The sequence below is a fragment of the Phocoena sinus genome, chromosome 4, assembly GCF_008692025.1.
Source record: "Phocoena sinus isolate mPhoSin1 chromosome 4, mPhoSin1.pri, whole genome shotgun sequence".
Classification (NCBI taxonomy): Eukaryota; Metazoa; Chordata; class Mammalia; order Artiodactyla; family Phocoenidae; genus Phocoena; species Phocoena sinus.
The window spans coordinates 83,838,034-83,854,814 of record NC_045766.1 but is presented as its reverse complement, the minus strand read 5'-3'; the positions used below and the strand labels follow the sequence as shown (position 1 = coordinate 83,854,814).

The window sequence follows — 16,781 nt, the reverse complement described above, 5'->3', positions numbered from 1 at the left end:
TCCTTTCCAAAATTTGCTCCCTTAATTTCAGCCACTCTGCCAACTCTGAACTCCATCCTCTGACACCTCAATCCAATAAGATTGTGGTTTGCTGCTTCAATTCTAACTGTCCCATACCACACAGACTGGGAAGTTCCTTGAGGGAAAAAGCTATCATAAATGTGGATTTCACCCAGTACGTTTCACTCCAGATTCTGTCTGCTTTTGGTCACTTTCCAGTGCCTTCAAATAATTGTTTATCAGTTTTCAATTGCAGTTCGGTTTTTTTTTGTTTTTGTTTATTTAAATTGCAACCAGAGTTTAGAATTGTTATCTATGGATATCTTTGTCCTGAAATAGTACAAGCTACTCCTCCATTACCAAAATCAGAGCTATCAAAAGTGTTGTTTTATGGTAGATAGTATTTAGAAATTGATTTGGAAAATTACATTATAATCAAAGTGTCAGCAAGTTTTCCTTTCTCAATAGACTGCTTTTTCCTTATGAGAAAAGACATTTTGTTTTCGTCTTTTAAAAAAGTAATTCACAGTGCCTTGGAAAATGGTATGTATTCCATTTACTAAACATGGCCAGGAAATATTTGTATAATTAAATTCAACAGGTTGCTCTATATGAGTGAAATGAAATACAGTTACAAAGAAAGAAAGGCACCTTAATGAGAATGCTTGGGAGATTAGTGATGTGAGATATTTCTGATTATGACAGAGAATCTGAACATGTGGTACAGTTGTGCAGGGAAAATGGGTAACTTCATCCTCACCATTTATAAAGCCTCACTCTAAGACAAACATTTACTACGTATTTTATATAGATGAATTTATAAAGTGGCCCAGGTAGTCAGACTCCAGAGTTAAATTTCAACCATTTTCTCATATTGCCGACTTAGAATTGAGATCAAACTCATTCACAGTACTCATCACTTGTTCTAACAATATGCATTTCCTATTAATATTCTTCCCATCTCCTACATTAGCAACTTGCTTCTTCTGTCATGTAAACTTGCTCTCCATCCTTCCCATACAATTCTTGCTCATTTTATGGAGCAGCAGAAAAATGGAGCTCTCAGATTGAAGCAGGGAGTGGTCAAAAAATACCTCTGGAATCAGTGAACCTGAAACAGCCTCTCCAGTTCTGTCCACCCCTTTTGTCCTTTAGAAATCAGTCTCAAATTCATCTCTTCCAGACAGCCTCCAGTATTTAATCTGGAGTTTTTAACCTACTACCCCATCTCACCAATTACCATGGAAAATTGATATAACAGACCAATTGTTAATTATTTATTTTTATGTCTCAACAATATTCCAGGTGCTGTGAGGAAAACAAATTAAGAACAAGACAAGGTCCTTAGCTACAAATTACACCTTGGTTAGTGAGAATCTTACCCATCACACAGTGACCTACAGTGTAAACTTCATCCAATTTACCAATCTCTATGTATGTATATATTCCAATATGTTATTCTACTTTTCTTTCTTCTCTGTAATAATTTTATGCAGGCTATTCATTTCAAGAACCTAACTGGCTTCCTATTGGTACCCATCCCTTAAACCCTGAGAACTGAGGGCCGAGTGGAGCCCTGTGGCACCTATCAGGTCCTTCTGGTGGAATTCAGTCCTTGCTGCCTCATCCAACCTTCTTCCCTCAGCTTGTAATCAACTTAACTTTGAAAGTCTTTGTACACATTAGGTAATATTTGTCCTCTGTTCTCCCAGGGGACTGTGGTCACTGCCCAGCTAGGAAGCCCTACCCTTCATTATTCAGCCACAGCTTGAAGAGCATTCTAATTCTAACTTTCCGCCCTCTGACGGACCAGCTGCATCAAAGGCTGTGTTCCCTTATTTGTTTGTTTTTTTCCTAAAGCAGAATCAGTATTTCAAACTAAGTCATTTACTAGAAAAGTACGGACTCTGGGTCCAAATTTTCAAAACATGTCTCTTCTGTGAACCACGACAAATCTAAACTGAATTATGCTTCATATTAGAGTCAGGACTCATGTGGTCCCTTTTTCTCTGCCCCTCTGGATCCCTGCATGCTGTTCAGGGGAAGTTGCTGGCTTTTGAACTGACAGTTTGGAAATGAAGGCATTTTTCTTTTAGGGAGAATAGTCCTTCAGTGATTCAAACAACAAGCCTTGTGATCAAAATAATTCATAAAGGAAAAGATTTATGAAGTGACTTCACTAGCACACAATGCATTTTTAAAACTTTGTTTTTTAAATAAATCTGTCAGTACACAAGCCAAGACAACACATCTGAATGCAATATCAGTGGACACACCCTGAATCTCTTCTCCTTCCCTTGTCTGAGACTGTGGCAGAAAAGGAAAATGCTTCTCATTGTCTTTTTTAAATTTAATATTTGTTCTTTTAAATTAAAAATGTGAGTTCTATGAAAAGACTTTAAAAAATTGTGCATACTACCATTTCCTACATAAAATCTGTCTTTAAAAAAATGCATTTTCCATCTACCACTTGTGCTTGTTTAAGAGAATAAAAAATAAATAAAGAAGTCTTACTTATAATGAATCCCTCTGGCATAAGGAAGCTTGTCCTAATCTCCCTTTATCAGGTTTGAGTGATAGTTCTGCTCAACGAGTATTGACAAGGCCGTCCTGTTTCTCAGGCTTTCGTTTCCCTCAGTTGGAGAAGGATACAGTGCATTTTCACATTCTCAAAGTCTGCAGTTGTTTTTATATAAGAAGCAATTTGCTTGGGTCACGTCAGGTCGAATGGGATGCCTGCCCAGCTCTTGGTTTTAAAGGAAAAACATACAGAAAGACACAAAAACACAGCAGTTTCCTTCATTAAATTCCACTCTACCTGCCATGGGCTTCTAGCCACAATGGAATTTCCCACCCTGGCCTAGACTAGCCTAAGTTTTATTTTTAGGGATTTTTTTTTTTTCCCCTTAAATCTTATGAGCTTTCTTTCAAGTGAACTTTGAGGTAAGGATTATTAAACCATAGAGTAATTGCCTGGTTTAAAAAGAATCAGACTTGAGAAACAAATGCCTTCTGACCTTCCATAATATTATTGGATAACCACCCCCTAGATAACAGCCTTTCAAAAAACTGTTCATAATCAGCACAAGAAGACAGGTAATGTAATTCAAAATCAAAACCTGAATCATGAAATGAAGAGAAGAATGGCACCTTTTCAGTAATACTCTCTACTTACCATTACATTGGATAGACAGAATTTCAGGATAAAAAATATAAGTGAGTAACTAAAAAAATGAGGACGTATATAGATAGAGAGAAGAGGGAAGAGAGAGAGAGAAAGAGGCAGGCTTTTGGACCATTCTCTCCTGAAAAACCATTTATGCTTTTGCCCATAGCCTGGGGGCAACTGATTTAATCAGGGTTGTTCATGTGGATTATCTAAACTATGAAAAGCAACAGGGAGAACTTCCTAAGAAATCCCGACTGGGTCTGCTGCAAAATACTTGGTTTGCAGCCTGGAGCTAAGTAGTCTGTTCACATTGTACTCAGGGTCTTAAGGAAAATGGATCAATGCCTCTATAATTCTTTGTCCCTTTGATCTACCTCACCATTTGGTGTCTCTTGGCATTACGAAAGCTCTTGAAAATGACCCTGCCTAGTTAACTGATTTATAGTCCGGGGACAAAAAAAGCAAAGAAAGAAGAAAGGTCTGGTAATGAGGAAAGAACAATGTACTTTCTTGCTATCTTTTCTTAGCATAAATAAAGATTGAAAGATGTGATTTTGGGGGATGTGAACCCCACTCTCCCCACATTAACAATAGCCTTGTCAAAGCCAAACTGAGGCCTCATCTCAACCAACTCTCTTTAAAACATATCAAGTTGGCCCTCTCATTCATTATTTTCAAGTGGATTTTGCATAATATTCCTTCAAACGGTAAAGTTTACTTTTCAGGCATGTCATTTGCTTTGTTTTTCTTCTTTACCCATTTCAGCTTCTTATCCTCAAACCCCTGTTTCCTTATTAAAGTTGATTGTTAATGCAGCTGTTCCATTAGCATCACAGCACATTTATAAACCAAAGACTGGTTCACTCTACCTGGCTTCCAAAGCCATTTGCTGATTGAGACCATTTCATGAGTTTGTCTACTCATGTGAATAAACAAAAATTTGTCTATAATGTGAATCTGGAGAAGGAAAGAGCAGCTGCCTGGTACAAAGTCTACAGAGGCCAAAATTGCTGCCATAGGCTTCATGGCCGCTCCCCCTGCATGTGCTATTCTACATTAACTTCATCTTAGATATTAGGATTTTGGTTCTTAAATGGATTCCATTTTCCTCTAGTAAAACCAAGTGGTTTACCCTGACATTTAACAGTGATTTAGTGAGTTTAGAGTTTCTTCTAACTCTAAAGTAAATGTTCATGAGACTTGTGAACTCGTATCTAGACAATTAATCTGAGCATTTTGGCAGTTCCCTGAGGCTGCATATGGTCTCTCATAGCCCCTTGCAAACCCTGAGATTTTGAACCACTGTCTAGTTTGTGGTTGTGCTGCCAAGGAGTAGAGCAAAATCATTACTTATGGTGACTTCCCTTCAAGCATAGTGAATTGAAATACAAGGAAACCTGCACTATACTTTAGACAAAACATTAGGATTAATGCTGAAAACCAAGGAACTAAGAGCCTGTAAATATGCCAACTCAAGAAGGAGAAGATGATAAACCAATATTGGAGTTTAGAAACAAAAGTAGTACTGTGTCAACATGTCACTATGCATCAATCATCACAACAAAACTAACCGAAGGTCAGCCTCAACACCGATGGCGACATTTTTGCGTACAATTCTTGAAGCACAACTTGAACTGGATCTTAGTTCTCATAGGTCTCTTACTTATCCTTCTCTCTCTCTCTCTCTCTCTCTCTCTCTCTCCCTCACACACACACACACACACACACACACACACACACGTACACATATATACGCATAGTAGTAGACTAGGTCTATGGCTACTGTGTTAAATTTGCATCTGTGAGCCACTAAGCAGCTGCTTTACATATACGTTGTAGAAGAATGAAAGTGAGAAAACTGGCATAGAGATGGTTTTTGTGTACTATCACAAGGAAAGAAAATAGGCTTACAGCAAGTTAAAGGGAAATGGACAATGATGAGCATAGGGAATAAGTTAGGATTCCTTAGGAATTGACAATAGGACTAACCTTACTTAAAACATTTATAAATGACTTGCTCACCCCAGCATCTCGCACTATGCCTGGCATATAGTGGAAGCTCAATTAATTTTTGCTGAATTAACCAATGACTAATCTGAAACTGAGTGTACAATAAATTATCCAATTATGTGGATGGAATTAAACTTTCCTGAGCAGGGTAAAGCTAAGCTAATGGGATACAGTACTTGTCCAGGTGTGCAGAAAGGTGGCAGTGTGAACATGGACAACAATAATATTCAAATATATGAAAAGGATAGCTTTAAGCCTTAACCAGGAAAGGGACTTGAAGGTCACTGGGCTCTTTCAGGCAAAAAACAAAGCAAAACAAAAACAATCCTTCAAAAATGTGGTCACTATTAAGGGAAGTGTTAAAATAAAAGTTATACTTCCCTTATATTAAACTCTCTGCACTTATGTAAAACCATCTGCACTTAGAGTACAAAGTTTCTCTGACATAACATCCCAGAGTCTCTTACACAGGGCAGTCATTAAATTCAAACTAGATTAATATAATGTAAGCGAGTAGAGAACAAGTTATTTTGAGATTTCATAACAATTCATTGACTATGAGAAAAATGCAAACAAACATGGTTGTTAATAAATGTTATTTAGCAGACGTCATATTGACATTTCTAAGTAACTAGCTACCAAGGCAGTTTCCTAATAAGTCTAATTTTCCCTACTCTCTGAGCTTATGGGCTAGTGATCGTGTAGTTTTGGGTGTTTACATTCATTTATCCATTCAACAAACTTTTATTGAATGCTTCCTCCAGCTGTACCAGTCTGGTAAGATCAGACTGGATCCTAAATGAACACCATGCTTCCTTTGCCCCTTGCATTCTCTGGTTTTTACAGGAGGTTATCTCTCATGATTGCACATTCAGATTCCTGATCCTAGCTCCTTTCCCACCTAATTTTTTTTTTTTTCCCTTCACCCTATGTCTATCTCCCTATGAATAGACAAGAGGCTGTATAGTTCTTAGCAGTGGCCATAGTGCTATCTAGAGTGGAACTCCATCAGCCCCATACACATTGCCTTGTTGAAGAGATATAATGTACTTTCCACACTTAAGAAATGATTTGATTTCCTTTGCCTCAGTAGAAATATTACAAGCTAACAGTGGTTCTCCTGTTATAAACCACAGTAACTATCTGCTCATCAACATCAGTTGCTAAATTGTATCATGATAGAATTCTAAAATACATGTTAAACTTTCTTTCTACAAGTTGCCTATTTCCTCTGAATACAGCCAATTCACCTGGCAACAAAGATTAATTAGCTGCTGTTTTTTTGTATGCAAAAAGAAAAAAGTATGATTTCTCTTTGCTTATAAGAACTTCTGGTAAGTGGTGATAGGTTTCAGAACCCTCTTCTTTTTTGGCAACCACGGTTCAATTATCAGGAACTTCAAGTTCAGAACTGGAGAACACTGACTCCGTTCTGTGATTTCACAATTGCTAGGGATTGGTTAATTGCTAAAAACTGCTCACATGGAAGACGAGGCAATGTTCTCCTTATTTGCAAGGGACAAATAGGCATATTAAAAGGGGTTTTAGAGCATCGAAAACATGATAAACTCGTGGCTTTCTTTTACAAAACTATTCATGAGGTTCTCCTTAGGAATAGGAGAGACTTATCTAATTTCTATGGGTGGAAATCCCATCCGTAACAATGTTTTGCAAAGACACATACTACCAATACATTTTCCAGTGAGATGCAGATTCTAAAATCATGTAAGCTAGACAAGATAATTTTATAATATAAGCAGAAAACAATAAAAGCTACTGTGGTAGTCTAGATTACATATGAAATGTGTAAAAGAATACAATGAAAAGTTCTCTAATTTTTTTTAAAGTTGCATCAGAACTTCCCTTCCATGTTGTAATCATGCCTCTTTAAATGTATATGAAAAGTAACTTTGCTAGGCTCATGAAGAATGACCTTGATAAGCATGGCATAACTATAAGCAAAATAATTTTTAAAAGAATGAGTCTACATATATAATTTCATCATTTCTAGAAACATGGATGTCATTAGACTTGAAGACAGCCAGTGGATTAAACCAACGTATTCTGACATCAACTAAAATGTGATCTAACTGCAGGCTGCAGTGATTATAAACACTTTTGGAAAGAAATACGGCTCTCCTCTACTTCGCCAACTGCCCACCCCTCTTCTCCTCTTCCGCCACAGATCTGTGGCAGCCTAACTTCCAGCTAACAAGTTAGAAGACTGGGTGAAGCATCAGTTTGGAATTATTTTTCAAAAATTATAAATAATCAAAAGAGGTGACAAATGTTTCGGTGGTTACTAAACATTTAATGGGTAACAAGGTATAAATTAATAATTAAGGGCGTTAATCTGTTGACTAATATTGATGCTTAGAAAGCTAGAAGTGTCAAGATGTTCTTTCAACCACAGTATTCCAGATTTAGGAATTTTTTTAGTGGGTTTAGAATAGGAAAAAAAGATGCTTAGATATGCATACTTAAAAAAATAATAACCTCTGATTTATCTATCATCTAAGTCCTTGTGTTTTCTGGAAAATATATTAATGAGAGGTGGCATTATTTGACAGTTAAGGAAGGAAAATGGAAATCATCTGTTGTATGCCAACGATGCTCATAAGCAAAATAATATTCTCTTAATCTTCAAAAGGAAAGGGGCGATTATAAAATAATTTGATACTCTCTGGGCAGAACTGAGATATTCTCTGAAAATTTTGTAAGTGCTATATATTTTAAAAGTAGTGTAGTATTACTATAACATAGCTATTAAATATGTAATTCTTTTCTTTCCGATAATCCCTCTCCCTTAAATCTGAAGGGCTGATTAATTTCTTCATTTATTCTTTTGGATAAATATCCTGTTCATTGATGCTTGAAATCCAGCTCATCAGTTTCCCTTTAAATTCTAACATATTTTAAAGAACTTTAGAAGATCATGAACTCTGGAGTACTGACTAATTTGGAACCTGCCTCCATCTCTTACAGGCTGTATGACTTTGACCAAGCTACTAAAATTCTTAGTAGTCCAGTTTCTTCACCTGTGAGAATGGCATAGTAAACATACCTACCTCCTACGGTTACTATGAGGATTAAGGGGTTTCATACAGCCAATGTGAAGATGTGAAATTGCTTTTCTGAGTCTTTGGAGGTATTTGAAATCGGGCTGACTAAGTCAAGCAAAGCTGTGGTGTCTGTTTGGCAGGTGATCTCCAAATTTCACTTCAAGGTCTTGGACTGTCTCAGGTCATTGTAGTGAAGAGCTCTTTGTGTAACTGCCATCTTTCTGCCTCAAAGCCAAGATGGATTTACCTGTTAGTTTTAGTTTTCACTAAAGATCTCTCTTCAGCTGTGTGCACTAAGGGTAAAATATCAACAATTAAATTATTTGAAGCAGGCAAATGTTGAAAGGGGAATTTAGTTAGGTCATAGCAGTGTGCCAACTTGGTCTGGCTTTCAGAAAGATCACCATAATAAGGAGACCAATAAATAAATTAAAAGTATAAAATAGACATCTATGCAGAATCTTAGAACCCCTTCTCTGACATATAAGTCATTAAAGGAAACTTTGTGTCCTGCCTATTAATTCAACATTTAAAATAGAACCCAGTTTTATGGAAGAAATTCACAGGTGAGAATTACTGAGTTCCTTTGGATCAGATTTTTCTGTGCTCCATTAAAAACAACAACAACAACAGCAAATGAATAACAACAACAAAAAACAATGGTTCTGGTTGTATGTAATGTATACCACTAATCTAGTGTTTCTTAACAGGGGACAATTTTGTCCTGCACCCCCATCCCTAGGGGACAATTGGCAATGTTTGAAGACGATTTTGATTATCACAACTGAGGGGAGCTATTGGCATCTAGTGGGTAGAGGCCAGGAATACTGCTAAACACCCTAGAGTGCACAGGACAGTACCGATCTGCCCCCAACAAAGAATTTTCTGGTCCCAACTGTCAGTAGTGCTGCGTTGAGAAACCCCATCTTGATTCTATATACCAGAGACACTGGCCTTGAACCATCAGCTGCATCAACATTTATGATACTCAGTCTATGGAGTAGTCTGACAGTTGAAGGATACACCTAGAAGGAATACCACTTTGAATATATAACTGACAAACCTGGATACAGTGCTAAGGGAAGAACTGGGTAAGCAAATAATTGGTGGCTAATTATGCCAAATATAAAAAGATAATTTTACATTACTGAGTAAATCAGATTAATATTCTTCTTTAATCCCAGGGGGTCTAAAAATAAGAAGTTATGGACTATGCAATGTTATCCTGACACAGATATTTTGAAACGGTTTATAGAAAGCAGTAAACACGTTTTTTAAAAAAGATAGCCCAAATGAGGTATGAAGAATTAGAAGTCATTTTTCTAGGTCAGATTTTTTTTCCTACAGATCGAATTTTCCATATGCATTCATTCATGCAGATCACAAGCTACACTTCTAACACTCTTTCTCTCTGAAGGTAAATCAGGCTAAAACTAAGAGTTTAAGAACCATTTCTGTACAAGAGAAATTTCCAGCTAAGGGAGAACAACACAAGCTCTAAGATAGGTGTGAAATTTATTTTTAAATTAAGCCACAACTATTCTGCAAACATTTAACTCAGAACCACACCACTGTTAAAGTTTGTTGATTCCATACGAAAGGAAGAACCAACATAAATTAAATTTGAAAATGAAGAAAATAAAATATGTGAAAATTATTTTTAATATGGCTAAAATTCAAATATGCAACATTTTATTCTTTTTACAGGTTTCACTGTCAAAGACAACATGTATATTTTTCTGATGAAAGAGGATGACTGAAATTGACATTCAAGTGAGCATCTGGACACTACCAGTATGTGATGTTGCACAAATTTACTCACATCTGGAGTTATCCTCGTGCTTTTGAATTTTATTTTGGTTAGTGCTACCAGGAGTTAAAATGTATTGAGGGCCTCAGAAAAATTGGCTTTTATTTATTCCCACTTAGAACCCCAGAAGTTGCTTCCTAGTCAGGCACTTCTTACTGATGAAGAAATCCAAGGTGAAATAACTGGCTTAGCCACAAAGACAATGGAAGGTCATTCATTTCTGAGCTGCCAATATCTTTTCTCCTCCTTTTTCTCATTTTAACTTCTAGATTTAGCTCCAAAACATTTGCTCTTTCTCCCTTAAGGGGAAATTGGGAGGGTAGTGATGGGTTTAGGTTTTCACAGCAGTTCATTTCAAAACTGTTAAGTACCTCCTACCAAGAGACCACCACTAAAAACTGTTTCTAGAACAAGGCAAAGGGAGAGATTTAAACATGGGGGGAAAAAATGGAAGGAAACAAGAAAGCTCTGGCACTGTGAAAGATTCAGAAAAAAAAAAATTTTCTGATTTCTGCTCTCAAGATGCTTACAATCTTATTCTAGAGGAAAAGGAAAATGAATTCCACTTTAAATAACTGAATAACAAAAAGAAACAGTACAGTTAAGTGTAACAATGGGTGGTAGAAGCAAAATGCTGTGGGGAAGCCATGTCTCTTACCTCTTTTCCAACTCAGAGGAAAGAGACAGTGGGCCAAATTCAAGCTACTCTAGTTTTTGATATTAGTTTCATAATACAGCTATAATCCCATTACAGAGAACTTCAAGGAACTGTTGACATTTTTTTTTCCTGTCCTGTAGTTTATTGTCTCAAGTATTGCTTGAAATACCAGGCTACATGCAGCGATGTTTGCACTAATGGTATTTGTTGACCTGCATTAAGTTAGGGTCAACCTGAATAAACGGAGATGCATACTACAGGGAACCAGTTAGTCAGATTGTTTGTAGTTAGGCTTGCATTATTTTTACAATACTTTTATTACTTTTAACCTAAAGACTAGACATTATCCTCAAATAATCTTGTTATTATATGAAACAGTAATATTTATTAAGAATGCCTCTGGAAAGCCCCAAATGGGGATATGCAGAGGAGGATTTACTATGAATTTAATGGAACTTAAACTTCAGTGCCCCTCACTTGCACAGCCCCTCCCAAGACACTGTACTTAATTTGTAGTCATAATTCTGTATTCTTTTCCTTAAAGAGGGTCCCCCAAATAGTTTAAGCGTCTGGCAAAATCTTCATCCACCTTGGGTAGAAAATAATCTTGAAGGAATCAAACCTGACTATCCTGAAAGGCCAAGTCAGAGAAGGATACAAAATGTACTTTTACAAGCATATATAAATTACATTTCCAAATGTATCCCTCCTATCGTTGCTGTCTTCCACCCCTGGCAAAGGATAGATGCCATCTTACCCACTGTTACAAGGTTTCTAGACTCTTTTAATTAGCAATAATCGCGCCTCGGATAAACCTCATTGGCTAGGATACTGCCACGGCACAAAGCTCTAGACTCTTTTAAATAAAATCTGTCTGTTCCGTGACTGGGAATAATCAGTGTTTAAAATAAAAGGTGAAAAATTCAGAGACAGAAGATGATTTCTAAGAGTAAAAAGAGAGACACAAATTTTTTTACATAAATAGTAATAATTATTATTCATAGCTAAGGGATACATGCATTTGAGAAAAGGAAGGACTTGGAAATTCAGTACAATTTACAGTAGCACCTATGAAAAGTATGGTGAGTTTAGGCAGAGCGTGGGAATTTTTACCACGAGTAACACCACGTGTCTGTTTTTCTGGTTTCTGAAAACCCCAAATAAATCCCACAAGCACCTCTAAACCCCACCATGGAATTCTGACACTTCTGAGTAAGAAGTTCAGAGGAAAATTAAAACTTTGGATGCACTATGTCTGTCTATAGTCTTTCCTATAATGCCTTGTCCTGCTTTTTAAAGAAAACTGAATAAAAATTAATTCAAAAAATGAATGAAATTATCCCAAATGGAATACTAAATTGAAAAATAGTAGTTAAATTGTTCATAACCATTTTCTGTTACATTTTCTTCCTCTCTCTCTTAGAAATGGAGTAAGAATGCTTCAAATAAAAAATGTAAAACCCATCCCATTCCATAAAGGGCCCACTCATGTAAACAGGAAGCTCATTAAAAGCGCTCTTCTTGGTTTCCTGGCAAAGCCCACTTTTTATTTTGGTGGCAGCACCTATTAAGTAGAGGACTCTTTTTGTGGGCAGGGTGAAAAATTAAACATTACAATCCATCAGGCACCCGCTGGATTAGAGTTAGTTGAGCGACTCCTTGACGAGAGCGAACAAGGTAGCTCTGAGATCAAGGAACAGGCTTTGGTCTAGCCCTGTGCTATAGATGATGGGCTTCTCTCTCCAGGCATCACAAATCAGCTCGGAGTTCCAAAAGAGCCAGGAGACGCCAGTTCATAATAGTGCAAAATGTTTCACATGCACATTGAACCATTCTCTCATTTCCTTTACATTTAAATACTGTTTTATTTGTTTCTTTCTTTGCTTTCCCTTTCTGGGAAGCACTGTAGCATAATGGAAAGAGTATGGGTTTTGGAATTTGAAATCTTGGTTTCTAGTCCCTGCTCTGCCAAATACTGTGACATCTTGCCTTCCTCTGCCATCATTTTCTGATCTGTAGAACGGGGACTAACAATTCTTCCTTAATCAGCTCAAATTTTTCAAAGTATAGGTAAGCATCACCTGTCTCAAAAATCAACTGAGGTGAAAATACAAATTTCAGGGCCCCTTTCTGATTCTCTGTAAGTTAGAAAGCCTTGGAATCTGCATTTGAAGCTTGCTACCCAAATAATTTTTGTACACACTAAAGTTTTAGGACCACAGCAGGTTCTGATTAGTCATCAGTGTATCCATGTCAATCCCAATCTCCCAGTTCATCCCACAACTACCCACACCCCCTGCCGCTATCCCCCCTTGGTGTCCATGTGTTTGTTCTCTACATCTGTGTCTCTATTTCTGCCCTGCAAATGGGTTCATCTGTACCATTTTACTAGGTTCCACATATAATAATAATAATAACCTGCTGTATAAAAAATAAAATAAAATTCAAAAAAAAAATAAATAAAGTTTTAGGACCACACATCCTAACTTGTCTGAGTCAGAATTAAATTAAATCATGTAGGTGAAATTTATTTCAATCTGTTAACTGCAAATCAAGATGTGTATGCTTAGATGTTCTCATTAGTGATATTTTCCAGGGTAGCTCGAAGAACCAAAGGAAGGACACAGGACCATTTTCCCAAAGATCTTGCTTTGAGCCATTCCCGCCATGCCAACAGCATTCTGCTTTACCTTCGGTGAGGCAGGTTGGTGGGTTGGTGGGGAGAATAGAGCTGAGAGCTGTGACACAGGCGAGGCTTCTGTAGAATTTCATTTATGTGACTGTACCTACCCCACAGGGTGATATAAGGATTAATTCCTATTTGGTAATTTACTGTGTGTAAAATGCCTTGAGCCCCTTGGAGGAAAGTGCTATATAAATGTAAAATAATAATTATAATAATAATAACCTCAACTATTTAACTGATCAGTGAATTAGCTAGAAGATTTAGGCTGCCAAGGGACAAGGCTGAAACCATTATAAGTAGGAAGATTTTACATCATCATATCTCATAACTGTTATCACAGAAAGGGGAAACAAAGGGTGAAAATTAAGATAAATCCATGTTCTCCACTGATTTAAATGACAGAGGATCACTAGTAATGGTTCATGAAAGCCAGGAAATGCAAAAATGACAGCTGCATTGTAATTCTAACTCAGGCACACATCCTGAGATTTTATACACTTTGGTCTTTTATTTGTATAGAAAATACCTCATCAGTACAACATCTAAAATTTAGCATTATTAATGCACTTGATTATGCTTTTGCTCAGTTGGAATATGTTCATAATTCACCCCTATTGGTAGATAATGGTTTTCCTATATGAAAGGTATTGATGTTATTCTACGAAGTTCCAGGTAATATTTGAATCAGTTGTTTACAAACAACTTGATTCCTGTGTACCTTCCTAAGAAAACTAGGGATTTTAGGAAACTAAAATATATAGGAGATAGCTTTTCTTCCCAGGAATAAAATATTTTGGTGCATAAACTTGCATGAGTTCAACTGCCCTCAGTTCTTACATTATTTGTTTTATTTATTTGATTCGCTTTGTGCAGACCCTTCCACTAAAAAGCTCAAGGGGCTGAACCCAGAACTTTCATATACTGAACATGAATCACTTCTTAAACCACAAGAAGCAAAAGAAAAGGCTATAGAAATCTTAATGGGCAAGCTTCAGATGCCCAAAAGCAATTGTTTAGTTACTCTACTTAGTTATGCATCGTTCAAAACACTTTCTAAATCGGGCAAGAAAGGTTCTTTTGTGAAGAACAGGCTTTGGGGCCTTGAACAAGTTTTAAGTTGTTTTATAGCTCACACACACAGTAGTTTCGATGTGTATGTAAAGAGGTACTTCCAGGCGACAAAGTCTGTAGTTGAGTACTGAAAGGGAAATGGAAAGAAACGAAGCAAGGAGAGGAATTGAGCATGTGGTACCTTGTTCTATTTTTAATTAGTAATTCCTATAGCCTCAAAGATTTACACTTAAAAAAACCCAATACTGAGTGTGTAAAAACAGGTGTAGACTAAGGTGAATGAATACCAGAAAGTAAAGTTAATCAGTATAACTTCAAATTATCTTATAAATACTAAAATTAAGCTTTACTCTGTCCAAAGGAGGAAGAAGGAAACACAGACAAAAATAAAAGAAAACCAGACCTTGCAATGGATTTTCTTTGCCTGAAATAATAAATATTAGATATGCCTTCTGATTTATAAAAAGCCATGTGATACCTAATCCCCAACATTACAAAACATTCCAAATGTGATGTGTGTTTAAACACATCCATGCATAAACACACATGCACACACACATCAAAAATATTGGTGTTCTAGTATAGCCTTCTTGCTTTAAAGGGCCTCTAAAAAGGGCAGAAGAAAATGGGTATCTGATAAAATGCTTCTGCTGGGGTCACCAGCAGAAAGTAAATCCAGTCAAGTGCTGCCAATAATCATTTCTATTACAAACGTTTTTAAAATCCATCTTTTCTTTACATATACTTTTTCCTTTGGTATAGTTAATATGGTGGCCAATGTCCCGGTCTTCTAGTCACATTGGAGTTTCTTGCCCGTGCATCACAAGCTCAGCTGCACTCATCAACGTGGAAAAGCTGACAGCACTGTCTGAAAGACACAGCTTGGGATAATTGCTCCTTGTAACTCCCCTGTCAATGAATATTACCATATTCTTCTCACGAGTAAGGTTACTGTACTTTTTTTCCTTTTTTTTGGATTTCTACACACTTAGCCACCAAGCACATCACTATTCCTTTAATGAAATGGACTAAACATGACAGTGTGAACTGTGGCCTAACATTCTCAAGATTCTGTTTTAAAGCCTCTGTGTTCATATTTTTAAAAATAATCTTTGTCCAGAAGAAGTAAAAATGACAATAATTTTTTACTTGATATTACTGTTTTCTTAAGAAGGTTAACTGAGAAATATCAATCGATAGGCACAAAGCAAAGAAAAAAGACACATAAGGCTAGCAAACATACTCTCTTACTGAATTTCTTTCACCTAAATATACAATGGAATCCTCTGACATAATGTGTTTTCTTTCCCTATCATGTTAGGCTGAAGAATAGTTCTTGGGCAAAAGTAGAAAAACCATGCTTTAAGTCTCCTTGTGATCTACACCTTTGAAATATTAGCTTCTCTTTAAATTTTAAACGCTAGCTCATTAAGAAGGAAAAAATTTCAAAGTACTGCAGTCACTAATAACAACAGCAGCAGCAACAGTAACAGTAACGATATTAACATCAACATTTATCAAACTCTTAGATGTCCTAGGCACCACTGTAATCACAGGAATTGACTCCTTAAATCTTCACAACTCTGCCAGGTAATACTATTATTACTCCCATTTTATGGATGAGAAAATACAGGCACAGAGAGATTAAAATTTTATGCAAGATCACATAGCCAGTAAGTAGAGGAGCCAGGATGCAAATGGAGGGAGCCAGACTCTGACACATAATGAATGTTTGACACCATAGGGCCCAGTACTCCTTACTTCCCCTGAAGCTCTTCCCGAAGTGGCCAGTGATCAGTGTTTACTTCCCTCCTGAACACTTACACACTTGTTGGCACCTGTGGTTAAAAGCTCAGGATCTGGAGTCATATACAAGAGATTTACCCAAGATACCAGCAGTGCTTAACTCTACCAACATCTGTGCCTCAGTTTCCTCCTGTGTAAAACAGTAACATTAATACCAATGTCATGTAGCTGTTGTGAAGGTTAAATGCGATAAAGCACATTAGAGCTCAACAGAGGGTCAATGCTTAATAAATGTTAACTTCATTATTACTGATTTTTATCTCTTAATATATATGAACTCTTTCCCCAATTAGACTGTATTTCTTTTCAGAGAAACTGTCAATATGAATCCTCATTGTTTTGTGTTGGGCTTTCCAATTGTTTAATATATGTTGTTGAAATCTTAGATGTCCTAGGTACCACTGTAATAACATGTTAACTCATTAACTCTTCATAACAATTCTATGGGGTAATATATTTATTTATAATATTATAAGTAATATAATATTTATACCAGTATCTAAAATTTA

The 16,781-nt window shown here is 36.5% G+C and overlaps 1 protein-coding gene and 1 pseudogene across 5 annotated transcripts in view; both read right to left on the bottom strand.

The window, feature by feature from the left end:
• Window positions 1–16,781, bottom strand: part of ZBTB20 (zinc finger and BTB domain containing 20) — an 806,470-nt gene that overhangs the window by 320,726 nt on the left and 468,963 nt on the right. The gene's annotated exons all lie outside the window — the stretch shown is intronic.
• LOC116753733 lies at window positions 11,390–11,558 on the bottom strand (annotated as a pseudogene).